Source organism: Anthonomus grandis, chromosome 15, assembly GCF_022605725.1.
Source record: "Anthonomus grandis grandis chromosome 15, icAntGran1.3, whole genome shotgun sequence".
Classification (NCBI taxonomy): domain Eukaryota; kingdom Metazoa; phylum Arthropoda; class Insecta; order Coleoptera; family Curculionidae; genus Anthonomus; species Anthonomus grandis.
This window is the reverse complement of record NC_065560.1, coordinates 19739687-19754556: the sequence shown is the minus strand read 5'-3', so window position 1 is coordinate 19754556 and position 14870 is coordinate 19739687. Positions and strand designations below refer to the sequence as shown.

Below are 14870 nucleotides of genomic sequence, written 5' to 3'. Positions count from 1 at the left end.
CCGGGGATCTTAATGTAAATTTTGATGATAGGAGCTCTGCATGCACAACTCGCTTGAGGAATCTACTTGAGTGTTATGGCTTGCAAATGCATGTTAAATCGCCGACACGTATTGCTCGATTCTCTTCGAGTACTATTGACTATATGCTCTAACAATTGTTCTGAGATCACTATATGTACCATTGAAAATGCTGCACTGTCCGACCATGAAGCAATTTTTTTTAACGTTTTACAACCTAAAGAGCAAGCAAAATCTCTACCACATTTTGGCCGAGTTTTTAGCACTACAAATTACAAACAATTTAACAATTTATGCGCCTCTTCTAACTGGGACACAATTCTTGAATCAGATGACCCTATATCTGCTTTACACAATAGGATTGTTGACTCGTTTAATGCAAATTTCCTATGAAGAAGAAAAAACGCAAAAAACTGTCTAAAAAAAGTGGTTTACTAAGGGTCTAACTATTTCTTAAAAAAATCTCCGTTCGCTCCATACCATCAGGAAATATACGCCATCTCTTTATTTCAATGAGTATTTTGCTAAATGTCGCTCCATATTTCGTCGCTTAATAAGGAACAATATTATTCCAACAGGCTGATGAAGTCCCAAAATTCACAGAAGGAATGTTGGAATATTATAAACGACATACGCAATAAAAACTCTCATAGCCCTGCTTCCGTTCCCAATGTTTCCCCAAACGCACTTAACAACTTTTATTGCAGTATAGCATATAATCTCCAACAACGCTTGACTCCATCAGTAGATCCAATGACTTACTTGTCAGGTATCAACGTTTCAGACTTCTTTCTGTTTTTTCCAAGTGATCTGACAGAATTAAAAGGCGTCTTCAAATCGATAAAAAACAAAAACAGTTCAGGTGAGGATGGCATAGCTGCAAACATTCTTCTTAATAGTCCTGATTCAGCCTTAAAGGTCCTGGTCAAAGCAATTAACCATTCATGGGAAACAGGAACATTTCCCTTTTGTTTAAAAACAGCCAAAGTCATTCCAGTCCACAAAGAAGGAGACATGGAGAATCCTTCTAATTTCCGGCCAATATCACTTTTATCCACCATGTCAAAGATCATAGAAAAACTGGTGAAAACTCGTATGCTGTCTTTTATTAATGTAAATAACATCCTTAGTAAGTGTCAGTTTGGTTTTCGAGAGAATACCAATACAAATGATGCTGTATACCATCTTCTTCAGGACTTGTACTGTCATATCAATGGCGGGGAAGTTTCGGCAGCTGTTTTTTGTGATCTGTCAAAAGCTTTTGACTGTGTTAGCCATGATATTCTGCTGCGGAAATTCCACCGCTATGGTTTTAGAGGCTTTCCTCTATCATGGTTTTCTTCATTCCTGCGAGATCGACGGCAACGGGTTTTGGTTGGGTCCAAATACTCAAAATATAGCTTTATTAGATGGGGAGTGCGTCAGGGCTCAGTCTTAGGCCCAGTTCTATTTTTGCTTTACATAAATGATCTGGTTGGTCTCTCTATTCGCGGTGTCTTCACTATTTTTGCAGATAATACCACAATATTGTGGCAGGCTCTGGACTCAGATTCTCTCCATAAGATCATCCTGGAGGATCTTAAGATGGTAAAAAGGTAGTGTGACTCTTATCTACATTAAATTCAACAAAAACTAAATTGCTATGTTTTAAATGTAATCTTAAAGATGTTTCGATAGATGGTGATCGAATTCAGATAAACCCTGACAGCAAATTTTTTGGAAATTTCATAGACAAAGATCTCAAATTTGATACACATATAAATCTTCTGACCAAAAAGCTAACATCTAGTTGTTATGCTGTCAGGATCAGTGTACAGGAAGTTGGTCCAAAAATTAGCAAGTCCGTTTGTTGTTCCCTCTTTGAATCCCACCTTCGTTACGGTATCGCTTTCTGGGGCAGTGCAAGCAGTTACATTATTCAAATGTTGTTTGTTATTCATATGTGGGGCTAACCACCGGGATTTATGCCGTCCTCTATTTTACCAAAATAAAATACTAACTCTCCCATGTCTGTATATTCTTGATACTGCTTGCATAATCTATAAGTACAGAGAAAAGTTCGTGGTCAAGAGTGCCTCGGTACCCAAGCAGGAATAAGATGATTTTGCACCTTCCTCGACCTCTGAAGTAGGTCTTTAGGTTTAAATAATTAAAGATAAAAATACGACAGTATTTTTATCTTTAATTATCTGCCTATCACTATTAAAAACTTAACTTCGCCTAGGATTTTCAAAAAAACATTTAAAAAGATTGCTTGCTGCTAAGACCTATTAGTCTGTTGAAGAATTTTTTGATTATATACTCTTAGTAACTGTTATATACATAAGATCAATGGTTATGTTTTTGTATGTATGTTCATATTTTATATGTGTGTCTTAAATATTTCCTTTTTAATTTTAATTTTTATTCTTGTAGTTTGTAATTTTTCTAGCTTTGTTAAAAACATTTTAATGTTATAACAATAAAGCAATATTTAACATGACTTGACTTGACTTAATAATGCCATTCACCAGAAAAAGGAATATGGGCGAACTAAACCGCCAACTCGAAAAATTCATTCATTATCCCAAAGATGCTGGTCAAAGACTTGATTGTTTAGTTGAGTTCTTTACTTTATTGAATTATATTTATTTCCCCACTTTATTGTAAGCTTTGTTTATTTATATGTTAGGTATTTTGTGTATGTTATGGCAAGTTTTTGTTGAATTTTCCTTTTTTCGGGTTACATCATTTTAATTATTATTTAGGTCTGATGATGCTCTATTTGAGCGAAACATGCAACCTTTGTCGTTTTATTAAATGTATTTGTGATGCTGTAGATTTTGTGTTTTTACCTTTTATAAAAGTGTATGACCAGCAACTTTGAGATAGTGGATGAATTTTTCGAGTTAAATAATGCTAATCAAGCTTCACTCATCCGCCTCTACCAGAAAAACCTTATCTCAAGGAAGAATTACCTACTGAAGATATGGTTTATTGAACAATGCTTGCATTTTCACCTTACGCCAATTTCGTTTCTTTGCGATGCAGAGTAGAAAAGCCTTAGACCTGGCTAGAAAATCATGGCTGAAACAAGAAATCAAAGACCACTACAGGAACTTAAACAACGTCAATGTAAAATTGAAGTTTCTATTTTTCAAACTTAACAACATATTACATTATGCGGAATTTATTTATTTGGATTGTAAATTCAGAGATGAAGTAACAACTTTCGGCTCTACTACTTTTAATAGATTACACAAGAAACTTAGTAACCTTAAAAACAAATATATAACTTCACTTAGACTCAATGATTTCCACGAATATCGCAAAAGCAATTTTAGTCATGTTTTTCACGATAGATTTATGAACCTTAGTGGTGTTTCTTTCTCTGAAGCCGAATTAAAATTTCTTAACAACAATTTAAAATTTAATCTTTCTACTAGAACTGACCGATGTGTTAGGGAAACATTGGCTGTAGAGGCTGAAAATGCTCTACAGTCAACAAATATATCAAATAAGAACATTTTAAGAGCAAGAATAATTTCATTTTTAAATCAAAATTGTTTCCTTAACAATAAACAAAGAATAAGTGAAAACAACGACAAAATATTAAAATCAATAAAAAAGAAAATGAGGGACAACGATATACTTTTCACAAAAGCCGATAAGGAATCATGCTTACTTGCCTTAAAAAGGGACGATTACATAAATAAAGTAATGGATTTTCTAAACACAGATGACTTTGAAAAGGTCTTAGACATGACCTTGGTAACCTTAGTATATTTTAATTCCACAAAACAAAAACTATATCCCATGAACCCTAAAACATCTCTATTATATGGGTTGCTAAAAGTCCATAAAACTAGCATGCCAATTAGACCTGTGGTTTCCTTTGTTAACTCCCCTTTGTTACCATCTTCTGTTATCATCTTGGCTTAATAACGTTCTTAGAAATGTCTCAAACTTCAAAGCACCATATTCTGTAACAAATTCAGTGAATTTTGCCAAAAGCATTCAGAATGTTTACTTTCCAGATAGCCCAGCTTATATCGCTAGACGTGAAAAACTTATTTTCAAACATTCCACCCGCTGATTGTCTGGTCTTAGTCAAAAATCTTCTCAGGGGGAAACTTGATTCACTCTTGGTGGCAAATCTACTTTTGCTTCTTTCTACACTAACCCAAGGACAGAAATATCTATCTGGCCTGGGAAACACTTATCAATTTATCACGCGGATGTACATGCCATTGAAATCTGTGCAAAAATGCTTAACCAAATGCAACTTTAAAACAGAACCATCAAAATCATACAGTGATAGCAGGTAGCCTCTACCTGCATATCTAGAGCAATATGGAGCTTAAAAACGAGCTGATACTACTTAAGGAGGGGAAAAGAAAAACAAAATTACTCTAATATGGATTCCGGGATATGCTGGCTTACAGGAAATGAGACGGCTCACAAGCTAGCAAAAAAGGAACAGAATCCAACCGATAGGTCCAGAGTCAGCATAAGGCATCGCATACAATACGGCAAAACACACAATCTCAAACCTGGTGCACAACAAAGCAAAGCTTTCTGGGAGGGATTACCAGGACACAACCATGCGAAGGCTTTTATACCGGACGTAACAAGGAAGGTAACAGATACCGTAAGGGAACTCAACAGGAAGCACCTAAAATGGGAATGTATACCGGCCACTGCAGACTGCGTTACCATATGATTTGGTTTGGTGGAGTCGCTCTGCATGGAGGAAGACGAAACTGCAAAGGACTCCTGTACCATGTAGATGTCCAGTACTAAAAAGAATCAGGCACGCCATCTTCGGCAATGCCTTACCTAAGACAGAAGATATTAAGAATGCTTCTGCCAGTCAAATTATCGGACTCTTAAAGAGGGCGGACATAAGGTGCCCCACTCACAACAACAACCTAACCCTAACCCTAAATCAGTGAGTAAATTATTAATTATTCTATTCATATGATCATCGAATATATTTATATTATTTTCTTTAGCTTTTTTAATAAGATAACTTTTAATGAGAATAAAAAACTTTAATTTTAGGAATTTGTGTTTATTTATAAAAAAACTCTAATTTTAAACAATTTATATATTTATAATATTATAGAGAATATTGGCCAAAAACAGTGTTAAATAGAGTAAGTAACATCTGTTTTCCCTATTTCTCATTTCAAATTAAGGCTCCGGGATTCGGGTTGTTTTATTAAAATTTCGTTTTAGAGGACGATAATTTGCTAATGAGCGCCATCTTGCACTAGTTATTTTCTCATTAAACTAGGTAATTGCTTCTCTTCGTCATCTTGCGCTGGAATGAACAAATAACCTAATTACTAAAATGTTATAATAACATATAGAACATTTTTTGCCTCCAAAAGCTATTACGATGTAGAAATAATATAAAATTCTCAATCTTCGAAACTAAAAATGCTAGGGATTACTTTATGTGATTATTATATCGCGATCTTGCAGTAATGATAAATGGCAAAAAGATAAAATGAGAAAAAGGTTTAAAATTTAGATAGTTGTTCAAGCGAAGCTTTAAATCATAACCTGTGAAGAAGATTTTTCGTTTATTCAAATGGTAATACTGGTAAAGTTACGCAATTCTTTACAGTTATTTTCTTACTGATATTTTAAATTAAATAATAGTTTCTAATAAAGAATGCTTTTATTCGCTAATCAATTCCAAGCAATAAGTCCCTTAAATAACAATTTCATATATCTCTGCCCAAAGCAATAAATAAAAAAACCTGAAACATCCTCAATCCCTCCAAGTTAATTACATCCATAAACTATAGGCTTCCGGACGCAATTTTACGGTATTTTGTTTCGTGTCGTATAATATATAGTAGTTTGGTATGTTTTACAACTACAATATGTTGGTTTACTTCCTTATGTTTGGCAATTTCTTTTGTGGTACTTTTCTCGGAACTGAAGATTTTATAGATAAGGTAAGGTTGGAAATTCGTGTAACGTTAGTTCCCCCGGAAAGACGGTTTATGGTCTAAACTGCTTAAGAAATCAAGTATCGATTTTGAAAAAAAAATTGTACGTACTCCTTATGTGCGTTTCTTGTACTAGAAAGAAAATATGCATGGAGTGTAAAAAAGTAGATTTAACATGAAAGTTAATTTCTTAAAATAGCACATTATATTTTTATGTTCTACTTATATTTTGTTCATAATAATAATTTTCCTGGGAAGATTGTATTTAGTTCCTTTATTAAATAACTCTATACAGTATAAGTAATATTACAAGCCATTTGTAATACACTATTCTTAAATTAGAAATGTAATTGTAAACAATTTTGTATTATAGTCGTACGCTATTATAATTCTATACCTGACTGATGGCTTCTTTTTTATTAGATTGTTTCTAGGTCGTCTACTCTTTTACGGTTTGTGGCTTTTTCTAATTTTTAGGCCCAAAGCCATACTTGAGAAATTCTAAACTGCGGCTTTTAGTTCATATTGATTTTAGAAGCTCCTTGAACTGTGTAAGCACTGGAATGACCATCTGGTTAGGGTGGTGATACTCTTTAAAGAGAACTCAGCTCGTCATCACGCTCACTTTATATTTCACAGTAATTAACCCATTATTGCTTACCTCAGGTTAGTCTCTTTAACCGTCACACTTGCTCTATTTAGCACCGTCGACATATTAAATTTTTGAAGGAAACCCGGATTTCCTAGGACTGTGCATATCTACTGATGTGCCCTCAGTTATGGCTTAGAAATTGAACTTTTATTTTATTTCTCTCCTATAATGTTCCATGGAAGGAAAAGATCTCCGTACGTTCCTACAGGCTATAATACTGCGGAATTTTGCGTTTAAAAAAAAAAGTTATTTTTTTTTCCATAAAGCCGGGCTTACACCAGTCAAGTTACCTTTTGCCCTTGCATTTTGTAGTTGCATTCTACTTTACTTGATTCACAACTTGATCCAAAAAGCGCGTTTCCACGTAGTCCAGAAGATGTGCAATTCGACAGTTAAAAACATGGGGAAAAGTCCTATTGTCATACGAAATTGTGTTATTAATCTCACAAGTATTCTCCTGGAAGAAGGGAGAAATCCTGAAAAAAGGATGGTGTCGATAATGGCTTTCACGGAGAGAAAGTGAAGGAGCTTCCACAAATTTAATAAGACAGGTGAGATTTAACGATTCTAAAGAATATAAAATGATGCTCAGAATTATTGCTGAAAAAAAATTTTAGGCTTAATTAAATAAAATTTACTAAATTTTAAAATTTATTAAATTAAATCCTCTGGTGATGGCAAACATTTGCAACAAATACTTTGTGGATGTCAGTACAGAACTTAAAAAAGAAATAAAAGTGCCCTTGCTACCACATAGATTAGACCCAAACCAGAGTCCTAACTTGTCTATGTTTTTAAGACTAGTGTCAGTCAAGGAACTTATATCATATATATCATCATTAAAATCAGATAGTAGTCCAGGGATGGACGGAATAATCAGCAGAATAATTCACTCTTTTATTGTTTTACAACACATAGTTAATCCAATCCTAAAAGCAGAAAAGTTACCAGAACACTTTAAAGTCTCCTTAATAACTCAAATTCATAGGGCCGAATCACGAAATAAAATTCAAAATTATCGATCAATAAGCCTAGTTAATAATCTAAGCCAAATTATTTGAAAAAAGCGTTAAAGGATAAACTGATACATTTTTTTCAAGCAAGCTAAAATCTTATCGTCGAGAAAATATCGATTTTTAGAAGGAAGAAGGACCACCGATGCTATAGACTGGCTTACCTCAGAGATCGCCAAAGGCCTTGACGATAATGAAAAGGTGATAGTGGTTTTCATGGACCTTGTTAAGGCTTTCGACACAGTGTCTCACCAAAACTTCTTTGATGTTCTTGAACATTATGAAGTGAAAGGCATTGTGTTGAAAGTCGTTGAAAGTTATTATTAATCCTCAAGAAAGCAATACACTAGAGTAAATAAACTTAAGTTCCCCAGAAATAAACTCCCGGACACAATTATCGCACAACTTGATTTTTACAGATTTTTTTTTAATAAAAATAAAAAAAAAAATAATGAATAAGCATTGTTAACTATGCATTATTTATTAACAAAAAAAATTATATTCTATTTAACAAAACGAGATTTAAGTAACGTCATTCAATACAAGGAAAAAACATCGATTTTCACTAATTTTAATTTTGATACAAAAATAAAACAATAGACCCATAATGAATTCTTAATATCGTGTATTGCCACCTCTAGCTGCAATGACCGCTTGAAATCTTCGCGGCATTGCTCATATCAAATTTTGAAAACTTTCCTGGGAAACGGAATTTTTTCCCACTCCTCAGGGGCAGCATGTTCTATGATAGAGCGTAAACATAGTTTTTGTCTAGTTCTGCTTTTTGTATAACAAAAGATATATAACTGTTTTAACTAATATTTATTTTTATTTGAATTTTCTTGACAAAATCAGTGGTGCGATATTTTTGTCCAGGAATATATACAGTACTTTCATTTCAAAACGATCCACCCTTAATAACTTTCTTAAAAAAAAAAAACACGTCAAATTAGATATACAGGGGGACGTTTAATTATGCATTTACTGAAGTTCTGTCAATCACCTCCTCACCTCCAGCTAACCTCACTTTAATATGTCAAATGGGAGCCTCCATCGTGTACCAAAACGGTACCAAAAAAAAATGAAATCGGTTAATGTGTAAGCAAATAGTTAGCAAAAATGTCTAGATATAATGAATATTTTATTTACGCCAAACTTTGGTATGTCAAATGGCTACCCCATGGTGTGATACATTATTAAATAATAACATTTAATTAAATAATATTAAAAAATGTGGTTTCCTTGAAAAACAGAGAAGAATTTTCTAAAATGTGATTTTCTATAGTATCATGGGAAGGTATTTTTGACGAGCTTCAAGATAATGTATCATTTGACTATGTATCTTTCTATTGCATTTCAGGTATATATTATTATAGGGGTGACCCTAAGTCCACATTCGAAATACAAGATACCAAATTAAAAAGGTAATTAAAAGGTCTGTTTAAAACTACAAATGGTCAATATACCGCCGACAAAGAAAAGCAAAGTTGATGATGGCTCTCTAAAGACAGAACGTCGGATTTTAAATTTAAAGGTGTCATCGTATAGGCGAGAAAAAGTGATCACAATAAATTATTCATTTAATAAATAATTTTGTTAAATGTTTTGAAACAACGCCAGAAAAAATTTAAAACGATTTTGCCAAATTTCAGTTTTTCGCAAAATTTAGGAAGTATTTGGATTTTATAATATTTTATTATAAAAGAAAACTATATTGCTCAACTTTCCTCTAATTATACCACCTCTATTGACGTCCTGTATAACTGTGATGTTCTTTTTGTTGTTACTACCTTTTTATAGTTTTAAGTATAGTTGTAACAACTGGTAATTGAGATTTTGCCTGTGTCGCTTAAAACTTAAAATCTGGCCTATTTTCCGTCCTATATCGAGTTCTATTAATATCCTCACTCAAAACCCCTTACTTTACAGATCTCACTATGCTGCACAATTTTTCAGATACTGAATGACATGACAAAAAAATTATTGATCAAGAAGTTATATTACCATAGGTATTAAGTCTTATAAATTACTTCAATTGTTCTTTATAATATCTACGTGAAACCTACTAATATCTTAAAATTTGTTGCACATATTTTTTGTATATTAGTTTTTAGTTAATTAAGTGCAACAGGCTTGTTATATAAAAACTTGACCCTCTTGAACACAAAATCGCATCTATAAAACTTTTCATTTTCGGTTGAGGGAAACGTTCAAACATTACCATTTCATCTTCAGAGTCTGATTCACTACTGCTTAATATGGATAAAATAGCAGCAGACACGATCTCCTGGTGAAGGTGCGTAAAAACATGCACTCGGTTCAATGTTATATGCCCTGGTTTTCAAATGGAATCTAAACACTTGAAAGGTGCAAACAAACGCTGAATATGTTTAGCTACTAAACTCGTGTAAACAAGTTATAAGACTTAGCACGGCGGCTGACTAGAGGATACATTAATTTCTGCACCCATGCGGGCCAATAAAATCACGGATCGCTTTCGGATTTTGTCGGTCGGCATCGTCGAAATAATCGGCGGGACTGTTGATGTGGTTTGCTGACCTCACTTTCAATTTTCAGCTTTGAGTCTTTGAACCGTTTTGTTGTTTATTTACTATTTGTGCGACCATGAGTAATTATTATTACTTATATTATCTTGTTGCCTTGTAAATTCAAAACAGCACTGTATATTTACATAAATTTACTACACCTTTATTCGGTGAACATGGATATAAACACATAAGTTCTTTTAAAATTAAGAACCTTTGTGAAATTTTATTGAACAGTATATATTTTTTTTGGGATAATAAATTAATATGTGAAAATTGTGGAAAATCATTTTATTCCACTTCAACATTGTATCGGCATATGAGGGATATACATAATAAAAAAAGAGAGTGAAAAAGAGAGCCAACCATTATTTGCCCCCTTTACCTGGATAAAGAGAAGTTTACATCCTATGATTCTTTAATAAGACACTTTCATAGTATTCATAATATACATATTAAAAAATCTGTTTTAAATTTTAGGAATTTGGCAGAGTTTAAAATTTGGAGGTCTGCAGAAAACAGAGAGGTAGATTATGCTGTTCATCGAAGAAAGAAATGTACTAATGGAGAAGAATATTTTTACTATAATTGTAATAGAAGTGATTCAAAAGGTACCTAGTTAGTTTTATAATTATTTAAGTCGGTAATTTTTTAATAATTAATCGTGTGTTAGGATATGTGAGTACATGTTTGCAATGGAATTTAAAGTCTAAAGGAAGAATTTGTATTCAAGGAATTTGTCCATCAAGAATAATAGTTAAAATTCTAGTAGATAGTAGGTATTTATTTTCTTAATAATTTTAAAAATAAAAGATTTATTCATTTGTATGACATTTTTTCAGGAGTGATTAGAGTCAGACTTTTTAAAACCCACGTAGAACACCCTGACGAATTAAGAAGCAAAAGGCTAACCAAATCAGAACAGGAGATAATTGTGGATAAATTAGCAGCAGGAGTTTCAAATAAGAGAATTATTCAGGAGGCCAGAAGCATAGACGGCAATAAGCTACAAAGGAAACATTGTATAACAAGAGCAGATTTAGAGTACCTAATACAAAAATTTAATATTGACAAGAAAAGGGACAGTGATAATATGATAGCCACAGTGTTAAAAATTCACGAATGGAACAGTGAGGGAAAAATCATGGATTTTTATTTAAACAGATAGGACAGGTTAGAATTTCAGTTTTATATATTAATATTATCTTAACAAGTTAATGTTGCTTAAATGTGTTTTAGGAGAAACTTATCCAAGATTAGAAAAAGATGATTTTGCAGTTGGATACATGAATGCTATTATGGAAAAAAATTAAGAGATTTTCTCATGGAACTCATGGAACAAATAGGAGAAACTGGGACTTTACAATTGTGCTATAAGAGATGGACAAAATATGGGTTCTCCAGTCGCATTCTTACTAAGTAACAGATTAGATCAATTATTTCAAGAGGTTTTTTAGGGCACTTAAAATTAGATTAGGAGAAGCAATTCAAGCTGAATATAAAGGGTGTTTTTTTAGAGGCGGAGAACTTTAAATTGAAATTAAACACAAAATATTTTATTGATATGAACGAATTTGCTTTTATATTAAAGAATTATTTTTTTTTGGGCATTAATATTTAAAAATAATTTCGGGCATGTGACCCCCACGGCTGGCGCGTACGTGGCGTAATCTAGAAGTCCACTTTCCACACATTCTTTCCAGTACTCCAGGCTGTATTTCAGCAATCACGGGTATATATTGGCTTCCAAGTGCTCAAGTGTTTCGGGTTTATCAGCGTAGACATGCGACTTAACATAGCCCCAAAGAAAATAATTTAATGGCGTCAAGTCGCACGAACAAGCTGGCCAGTTTACAGGTCCATTCCTTGAAATTAATTGTTTAGCGCGCTGTATGGCACGTGGCACCGTCCTGCTAAAACCACATTTCTGCAACGCCTGCAAAGGCTTTCAATTGAGTTGTTATCTGTTATATTAAATTTGGTTATCATGTTTCTGTATCGCTCACCGTTTACTGTAACGTTCTGACCATCAGCATTTCTGAAGACATAAGGACCAATGATTCCACCGGCCCGTAAAGCGCACCAAATGGTTAGTTTTTCTGGATGTAACGGTTTCTCGACAATAGCTCGTGGATTCTCATCCCCCAAATTCGGCAAATATGCTTGTTTACATAGCCATTTTACCAAAAGTGTGCTTCATCACTGAACAAAATTTTCATAGGAAATCGTGGATCAACAGCAATCTCTCCTTCCGCCCATTCAGCTAATGTACGGCGCAAAAGATGATCCTGGGGTTTCAACTCCTGGACAAGTTGAATTTTATATGCTCGCAATCCGAGATCGTTGCGCAAAATTTTCCATTAAGTGGATGGACCTAAGTTGACTTGTTGAGAACGACTACGAATTGACACATTTGGATCATTATCAACACTATGCTGCACAGCAGCAATCGATTGTTGCGTGCGCACTGTACGGCGTCTTACGGGATGCGTATTGTCGACTAGAGTAAAAGTATTGCGAAAATAATCAACAGTTTCTCGAATTAATCTCTCTGAAGGACGATTATGAGCACCATAAAACCCACGTAATGCTCAATGTGTTTCTCGAATAGAACCATGTCTTTCAAAATAAATTTGAACAATTTGAAAACGTTGCTCCGACGTGAGTCTGTTCATGATGAATTGCCAAACCAAACTAATCTAAAAATAATCCAGAACTATCAGGTCGGCTGATATAAAAAACAGTGTTGCCAAATAAAAGTTCTCCGCCTCTAAAAAAAACACCCTTTATAATGAGTGATAACGATCCAAAATATTACAATGCATAGATAATGGCTATGGATGCAGGTATGTGTATACTGTATAATTAAACAGTATCATAGATCATTAGTTATTTTTTCACCTATTTGTAGAACATAAACCAAGAAGATTACTTTGTACCTGGCATATAGTGAAAAATTGGAACATACAAGAAAGGTCTAAAATTAAGAAGTTCGAAAACACACAGATAATTAAACATGAAATGAGGAAAATTTTAAAGGAGACTGATCCACAAAAATTTATACAGTTGAAAGAGAACTATTTTAGGCAATTAGAAGAAGAGGAGGAAACTAATTTTCAGAATTGCCTGAAAAAGAACTTAAAACACTAAAAAAGTCAACACTAAAAAATTATAAAACAAATGTAATTAATTTTTTAATATTTTAGGTACTATTTCCAAAGTCAAGAATAATGACGTCGGCGCATTGTTATAGAATCAATGCCAGAATTAATACAAATATGGCAATTGAAAGCTTAAATAAAGTTCTGAAGTACAACAAAATGAATGACAAGCAGAATATTAGGTAAGGAAATTTTAACACATTACAAAAAAAAATATGTAGAAAATATATTTTTTCTCAAAAGGATTGAAAAACTGTTGGATTTACTGGATGAACTTGTTGATGAAAGAATGTGGAAAAGGATTATAAACATGGAAAGGCTAAATGCAAATAATTGTTAGCACAAAATATGTCAGAGTGCACATAAAAGAGCAGAAGAAATGGTGGGTAATAACGGTAATGTATCATATTCTGAATTAGGACATTTTAAGGCAAGGTCGTTTAGTGATAATCATACATGTGTAATGTATTGTGTAAATTATATTGAGGTTTGTGATGAGGACTGTAGGGCAATGCATTGTGAGAAGTGTAAAATATGTAAACATAAATATAATTGTGATTCTCCAGAATATACTGTTAAAAGTGCCATGTGTAAGCATATACATGTTGTAGCTTTATTTGAGCAGAGAAGCGAATATGTTTCAGGTTTCATGGATGAAATGCAAGAAGATAATAATCCGTATATCAATGAACCTTCAACAAGCAAGACAGTTTATGAGGATGAAGTAAATAATTTTCTTGATGAGACTGAAAATAGAATGAATGTGACAATTGATTTTGAAAGAAAGCGTGAGGTATTTAGTTAAACAATAATTTTATTTGGTAGTTCTATAATATAGTATGGTATAAAATTGTAGATTTGTCTAGAACAATTTTGCTCTGAAATTCGTAGTTATGGTGGTGGATTGGGTGAACATGATTTAAAGAAAATGTATGGGTGATTTTAGAAATTTTATGCAGACAGTAAAACAAAAAGAAATAATGATGAGTAAAAAAAGAAAAATAGAAAAGCAGCAGTATTATCCCAACAAAAAACCTAAATAAATTTATTTATAATAAAATGTTGATAACTACTTTATTATTACATGACATTGCTTTTGTGAGTGACCTATTCTGGTATTATATCTAAGTGGTGTTGGCTATTTGTATTCATGTTGGCTTATCACTTTGGCTTATGGTGAAGGATACTTATAAAATATATTACTTTAATTTTGATTTTACCTTTATTATAATTAAATAATATATTAGTGTTTGTTTCATATTTATTGGTATTTGTTTTCAACTTTTGTAAATAGAACCCTTTGTGCAACTTTGTTTTATAGATATTAGTAGATTGCTTAATAGATGAAGTTGATATAATACATTTTTTATATTCTGGATCAGTGTTATAAATAAACCTACTTTACTAAAATATAACCTGGTTGTTTTATTCATATTTGATATATGATATATGATGATATATTCATAATTAAGCTCAGACCCTGAAAAATATTGGAATTTTTTCATTGTTGAAAAAGAAGTAATGTTTTCTATTAT

At 32.8% G+C, this 14870-nt stretch overlaps 1 long non-coding RNA gene across 1 annotated transcript; it reads left to right on the top strand.

The window, feature by feature from the left end:
- Positions 1-11024: 11024 nt before the first annotated feature.
- On the top strand, positions 11025-14500 carry LOC126745145 (uncharacterized). Its single transcript, XR_007663443.1, has 5 exons — positions 11025-11347; positions 11414-13020; positions 13086-13517; positions 13579-14128; positions 14192-14500. It is a non-coding gene; the product is annotated as an uncharacterized LOC126745145 (long non-coding RNA).
- Positions 14501-14870: the final 370 nt, after the last annotated feature.